General features: G+C 45.0%; 1 pseudogene; it reads left to right on the top strand.

The window, feature by feature from the left end:
* Nucleotides 1-724: 724 nt before the first annotated feature.
* Nucleotides 725-3223, top strand: LOC129550969 (dehydrodolichyl diphosphate synthase complex subunit NUS1 pseudogene; annotated as a pseudogene).
* The last annotated feature ends 4410 nt before the right edge of the window (nt 3224-7633 follow it).

Below are 7633 nucleotides of genomic sequence, written 5' to 3'. Positions count from 1 at the left end.
ACGAGTTGACTCACTGGAAAAGACTCTGATGCTGGGAAAGGTTGGGGGTGGGAGGAGAAGGGGACAACAGAGAATGAGATGGCTGGATGGCATCACTGACTCTGTGGACATGAGTTTGAGTGAACTCCGGGAGTTGGTGATGGACAGGGAGGCCTGGCATGCTGTGATTCATGGGGTCGCAGAGAGTCAGACACAACTGAGCGACTAAACTGAACTGAACTGAACTGAATCACAAAACTTATACCCCCAAATCTCTCTCTCTTTTTTTTTTTTTTCTTGTTTAGTGATGACTAGAGCGAGTAATCATTTGTGATGACATCCATCCAGAGGGCTAGGTGGACATCTTACCCATATAGCTAACATCTGGAAGGAGCTTTTGCAGCTTACAAAGCCCTTTCCAGTACTTTGCTCATTAAAACTGTTTGGCGGAGGCAGCATTATCCTGTTAGTAACTTTATAAAGAAGGGACTTCCCTGTGGTCCAGTGGTTAAGACTCCAGTGCTGCAGGGATCTGAAGGGATTCCATCCTTCGCCCGGGAACTAAGGTCCCACATGCCACCTGGAGTTGCCAAAAGAAAAAGAAAATCCCAGAGAATCTGGGAGTTCTAATATAAAGAAGGAAACTGGGACTCAAATTAACTCCCTAGTGTGGCAGAACCGGTGTGCAAACTCAGGTCTGCAGACCTAGGTCTGCACGGTTCAATCACTCTGGTGATGGAGGGAGATGGCGGGGATGGGGGTGGGGGAGTTGGGGGAGGGGCGAGGTGAGGTTCTGACAGCAGAAAGAGGTTGGGGGTGCGTGGAAAGTGTAAAGAACGGATTTGGGGGCCGGGGGCGGGGAACGCTGGGCGGCTGGATAGAGAGTCGGCTCGCCGCGGGGCTGGGAGCGGGCGGATGCCTGGGAGCCGCGAGAGCATGATCGGGCTGTAGGAGCTGCTGCTGTAGGTGGCTGCACGCCCGGTTCGGCCTGCACCTCATCTCAAGGTCACCTCCCCGCTCCGCTTGCGGTTCGGCACCTAGAACTGGACCAGGCGGAGCCGCAGCCGCGCCGCCTCTGCCGCGGTCGTAGCGCCGCTCAGTTCCCAGCTCCGCCAGCTCCTGGCTGCCGGCGGGAACGGCCGTGACCACCGGCCTCCGCTGAGGGAACCGGTCCGGCCGGCCCACCTGCGGCTGCAGTAGCGCGCGGACGGCCGTGCCCTGGAGAAGCTGCCTGTGTGTGTGAGCCTGGTGATCACCGAGGAGGCGCAGGAGCCCAGCTTCTCCAACATCACAAGCTTGGTGGTGCGGTCTGTGGGCATCTCTTACATCAGCGTCTACGACCACCAGGGGATTGTCAGAGAAATAATTCCAGGTTGATGGATGAAATGTTAAAACAACATCAGGAATATCTGGACTGACTTAGATAGTTACAAATACTCAGTAGAATTTGCAAAGTCATGACAAAAGATTGCCATTCGGCAGCGAAAGTGCTGTCCCCAGAAGGTGGAAAAGCAGATATTGTGAGAGCTGCTCATGACTTTGGCCAGTTAGTAGTTCAGCAGCAAAAGAAATCCACAGATATGGATGCAGATATGTTAGACCATTTACTTAGTTTGAATGATGTCCCTGATCCTGACTTAGTGTTGAAGTTTGGTCTGAGGACAGCACACTAGGCTTTCTGCTCTAGCGTATCAGGGTGATGAAGGTTGTCTCTTTGCCTTCCCACCTAAGCATCAGTTATGAGGATTTTTTTCTCTACCCTCCGTCAATATGCAGCCTGTGAACAGCATCTGGGAAAGTAGTGATCCTTGGTTGTGCAATTTTTCAGGCTTTCAGAGAAACGGATTCAGGTGACTTTGATGTGGACAAAGCACCTTTGAAACTCTGCACACACCTCATAATTTGTTATCCTCATAATTAATGAACAAACACACACACAAAAATAGTGTCTCACGTGAAAGTAAGAGCACATGTGAGTGAGTACCGGGGATGTGTGCATGCATGCTGTGTGCAAATAAACTCACAAATAGGACACATATTGGAGAAGAAAATGTGTGGATTTTCACCTTTGACCAACTAGCAATGTTTTAGGAGCTGAAAGTTCATATTTAAAGGCTTCAGTTCCAACTACTTCCCTGTTTTTGTGGGTCAGGAAAGAGATGATTAAAGCTGTTTCCTTGTTGTTTGGGAGGGAGGGGAATAATTTTTGTTCAGTCTTTCCTGGTGGCCAAACTTAAATTTTTAAGAATACTATAGAAGATAAACAAAACTGACAAACTTTTAACCAGACTTATCAAGCAGAAAAGAAGAATCAAATGAACAAAATTAGAAATGAAAAAGAGGTTACAACAGATAATGCAGAAATACAAAGGATTATAAGAGATTATATGAGCAACTATATGGCAATAAAATGGATAACCTGGAAGAAATTGATAGATTCTTAGAAAAGTTCAATCTTCCAAGACTGAAACAGGAAGAAATAGAAATTATGACCAACCCAATTACAAGTACTGAAATTGAAACAGTGATCCCCCATAAAACAAAAACCCAGGACCAGATGGCTTCACAGGAGAATTCTATCAAACATTTAGAGACGAGCTAATGCCTATCCTTCTAAAACTCTTTCAAAAAATTGCAGAGGAAGGAGCACTTCCAAACCCATTCTATGAGGCCACCATCACCCTGACCCCAAACCAAAGACAACACAAAAGAGAAAACTACAAGCCCATATCACTGATGAACATGATGCAAAAATCCTCAACAAAATTCTAGCAAACAGAATTCAACAACACATTAAAAAGTTCATACACCGTGATCAAGTTGGGTTTATTCCAGAGATGCAAGAATTCTTCAATATATGCAAATCAATCAATGTGATACACCATATTAACAAATTGAAAGAGAAAAACCATGTGATAATCTCAATAGATGCAGAAAAAGCCTTTGAAAAAGTTCAGCACCTATTAAAACTCTTCCAAAAATGGGCATAGAAGAAACCTGTCTCAACATAGTAAAGGCCATATATGGTAAGCCCATAGCAAACATTATTCTCAATGGTGAAAAACCTGAAAGCTTTCCCCCTAAGATCAGGAACAAGACAAGGGTATCCACTCTCACCACTATTATTCAACATAGGTTTGGAAGTCCTTGCTACAGCAATTAGAGAAGAAAAAGAAATGAATCCAGATTGGAAAAGAAGTAACTCACTGTTTGCAGATGACATGATAACTATACATCAGTTCAGTTCAGTCACTCAGTCGTGTCCGACTCTTTGCGACCCCATGAATCACAGCACACCAGGCCTCCCTGTCCATCACCAACTCCTGGAGTTCACTCAAACCCACCTCCATCCAGTCGGTGACGCCATCCAGCCATCTCATTCTCTGTCATCCCCTTCTCCTCCTGCCCCCAATCCCTCCCAGCATCAGAGTCTTTTCCAGTGAGTCAACTCTTCACATGAGGTGGCCAAAGTATTGGAGCTTCAGCTTTAGCATGGTTAGCTAAATAACACCCAGGACTGATCTCCTGTAGAATGGACTGGTTGGATCTCCTTGCAGTCCAAGGGACTCTCAAGAGTCTTCTCCAACACCACAGTTCAAAAGCATAAATTCTTTGGCGATCAACTTTCTTCACAGTCCAACTTTCACATCCATACATGACCACTGGAAAAACCATAGCCTTGACTAGATGGACCTTGGTTGGCAAAGTAATGTCTCTGCTTTTTAATATGTTATCTAGGTTGGTCATAACTTTCCTTCCAAGGAGTAAGTGTCTTTTAATTTCATGGCTGCAATCAGCATCTGCAGTGATTTTGGAGCCCAAAAAAATAAAGTCTGACATTGTTTCCACTGTTTCCCCATCTATTTCCCATGAAGTGATGGAACCAGATGCCATGATCTTAGTTTTCTGAATGTTGAGCTTCAAGCCAACTTTTTCACTCTCCTCTTTCACTTTCATCAAGAGGCTCTTTAGTTCCTCTTCACTTTCTGCCATAAGGGTGGTGTCATCTGCATATCTGAGGTTATTGATATTTCTCCTGGCAGTCTTGATTCCAGCTTGTGCTTCTTCCAGCCCAGCGTTCCTCATGATGTACTCTGCATATAAGTTAAATAAGCAAGGTGACAATATACAGCCTTGACGTACTCCTTTTCCTATTTGGAACCAGTTTGTTGTTCCATGTCCAGTTCTAACTGTAGCTTCCTGACCTGCATACAGGTTTCTCAAGAGGCAGGTCAGGTAGTCTGGTATTCCCTTCTCTTTCAGAATTTTCCACAGTTTATTGTGATCCACACAGTCAAAGGCTTTGGCATAGTCAATGAAGCAGAAATAGATGTTTTTCTGGAACTCTCTTGCTTTTTCCATGATCAGCAGATGTTGGCAATTTGATCTCTGATTCCTCTGCCTTTTCTAAAACCAGCTTGAACATCTGGAAGTTCACAGTTCACGTATTGCTGAAGCCTGGCTTGGAGAATTTTGAGCATGACTTTACTAGCGTGTGAGATGAGTGCAACTGTGCAGTAGTTTGAGCATTCTTTGGCATTGCCTTTCTTTGGGATTGGAATGAAGACTGACCTTTTCCAGTCCTGTGGCCACTGCTGAGTTTTCCAAATTTGCTGGCATATTGAGTGCAGCACTTTCATAGCATCATCTTTCAGGATTTGAAATAGCTCAACTGGAATTCCATCACCTCCACTAGCTTTGTTCGTAGTGATGCTTTCTAAGGCCCACTTGACTTCACATTCCAAGATGTCTGGCTCTAGGTGAGTGATCACGCCATCGTGATTATCTTGGTCATGAAGATCTTTTTTGTACAGTATTCTTGTCACCTCTTCTTATTATCTTCTGCTTCTGTTAGGTCCATACCATTTCTATCCTTTATCGAGCCCATCTTTGCATGAAATGTTCCCTTGGAATCTCTAATTTTCTTGAAGAGATCTCTAGTCTTTCCCTATTCTGTTGTTTTCCTCTATTTCTTTGCATTGATCACTGAGGAAGGCTTTCTTATCTCTCCTTGCTATTCTTTGGAACTCTGCATTCAGATGCTTATATCTTTCCTTTTCTCCTTTGCTTTTCGCTTCTCTTCTTTTCACAGCTATTTGTAAGGCCTCCTCAGATAGTCATTTTGCTTTTTTGCATTTCTTTTCCATGGGGATGGTCTTGGTCCCTGTCTCCTGTACAATGTCATGAACCTCCGTCCAGAGTTCATCAGGCTCTCTATCTATCAGATCTAGTCCCTTAAATCTATTTCTCACTTCCACTGTATAATCATAAGGTATTTGATTTAGGTCATATCTGAATGGTCCAGTGGTGTTCCCTCCTTTCTTCAATTTAAGTCTGAATTTGGCAATAAGGAGTTCATGATCTGAGCCACAGTCAGCTCCTGGTCTTGTTTTTGCTAACTGTATACAGCTTCTCCAACTTTGGCTGCAAAGAATATAATTAATCTGATTTCGGTGTTGACCATCTGGTCATGTCCATGTGTAGAGTTTCTCTTGTGTTGTTGGAAGAGGGTGTTTGCTATGACCAGTGTGTTCTCTTGGCAAAACTCTATTAGCCTTTGCCCTACTTCATTCCGTGCTCCAAGGCCAAGTTTGTCTCTTACTCCAGGTGTTTCTTGACTTCCTACTTTTGCATTCCAGTCCCCTATAATGAAAAGGACATCTTTTTTGGGTGTTAGTTCTAAAAGGTCTTGTAGGTCTTCATAGAACCGTTCAACTTCGGCTTCTTCAGCGTTACTGGTTGGGGCATAGGCTTGGATTACTGTAATCAGTTCAGTTCAGTTCACTTCAGTCGCTCAGTCGTGTCCGACTCTTTGCGACCCCATGAATCACAGCACGCCAGGCCTCCCTGTCATCACCAACTCCCAGAGTTCACTCAAACTCATGTCCATCGAGCTGGTGATGCCATCCAGCCATCTCATTCTCCGTCGTCCCCGTCTCCTCCCGCCCCCAATCTCTCCCAGCATCAGAGTCTTTTCCAGTGAGTCAACTCATCGCATGAGGTGGCCAAAGTATTGGAGTTTCAGTTTCAGCATCAGTCCTTCCAATGAACACCCAGGATTGATCTCCTCTAGAATGGACTGGTTGGATCTCCTTGCAGTCCAGGGAACTCTCAAGAGTCTTCTCCAGCACCACAGTTCAAAAGCATCAATTCTTCAGTGATCAGCTTTCTTCACAGTCCAACTCTCACATCCATACATGACCACGGGAAAGACCATAGCCTTGACTAGACAGACCTTGGTTAGAAAACCCTAAAGATACTGTTTCAAAATCCAGGGCTGAATAGCAGTTCCAGAGATGTGGGAGAGAGGGAATTGGGGACCAGGCAGTGTGAGGGAGTGGGCACTGGGTTTTAGAGTCAGACTATAGAACAAGCCATACCTCTGACATTTGCTCACCCTCTCTGAACACCCTCCTCATTTGCAAAATGGGGACCACCTTCTAATCTCACAGAGTTATTGCAAGGACAAAATGATGTTGTTTTCCCTCATGCTCTTTCTGGGACAGGCATAAGCATTTTGTTCTCTCACTCACCTGCTGCTGCTAAGTCACTTCAGTCGTGTCCGACTCTGTGTGACCCCAGAGACGGCAGCCCACCAGGCTCCCCTATCCCTGGGATTCTCCAGGCAAGATCACTGGAGTGGGTTGCCATTTCCTTCTCACTCACCTAGTCATCATAATTATGAGAGATTCATCAAAATACATGCAATAGCATAGCTTTCCCTAATGGATAATGGCAAAATTGCAAAGTGCTATTTCATTCCCTTGTGTAGGAGGAATAAAGTCTTGCTGTTTATTTATTTTTATTCTTTTTCTTTTTTTTGGCTATGCTGCATGGCTTGTGGGATCTTAGTTCCCCAATCGGGGATTGAACCCTGGCCCCCTACAGTGGCAGCGTGGAGTCCTAACAATGCACTGGACTCTCAGGGAATTCCCTAGAGCCTTGCTATTTAAATTGTGGTCTGGCATATATACAATACTATATATAAAATAGGTAACTAATAAGGTCCTACTATATAGCAGAGGGAATTCTACTCAATACTCTGTGACAGGCTATACAGGAAAGGAATCTAAAAAGAGTGGATATAAGTGTATGTATGACTGATTCACGTTGCCGTACACCTGCAACTAGAACAACTAACAAATATTGTAAATCAACTATACTCCAATAAAAATTATACTAATTAGGCTTCCCTAGTGGTTCAGTGCACACATGGTTCTTCTGTTCGTGCCCTCCAAGAGTCTGTTTCCCCAGGCCTGTGTAAGTTCTGGCGGCTTATGGTGGGGTTAATGGTGACCTCCTCCAAGACGGTTTATGCCATACCCAGGTCTGCTGCACCCAGAGCCCCTGCCCCTGTGGGAGGCCACTGCTGACCTGAACCTTCACAGGAGACACTCAAGCACAGTTTTGGTTTGGTCTCTGTGAGGTTCCTGGGTCCTGGTGAGCACAAGTTTTGTTTGAGCCCTCTGAGTGTCTCTGGTGGGTAAGGGGTTGATTCTAAACTCGATTTCACTCCTCCTACCATCTTGCTGGGGCTTCTGCTTTGCCCTTGGACGTGGGGTATCTTTTTTTGGTGGGATCCAACTTTCTCTATGGACATGAGTTTGAGTGAACTCTGGGAGTTGGTGATGGACAGGGAGGCCTGGTGTGCTGT

The sequence above is a fragment of the Moschus berezovskii genome, chromosome 17 (assembly GCF_049115385.1).
Source record: "Moschus berezovskii isolate FMDL1 chromosome 17, NW_MosBer_1.0, whole genome shotgun sequence".
In the NCBI taxonomy this organism is placed as follows: domain Eukaryota; kingdom Metazoa; phylum Chordata; class Mammalia; order Artiodactyla; family Moschidae; genus Moschus; species Moschus berezovskii.
Note: the sequence above shows the minus strand (reverse complement) of the source record. Positions and strands in the feature narration are given on the sequence as shown.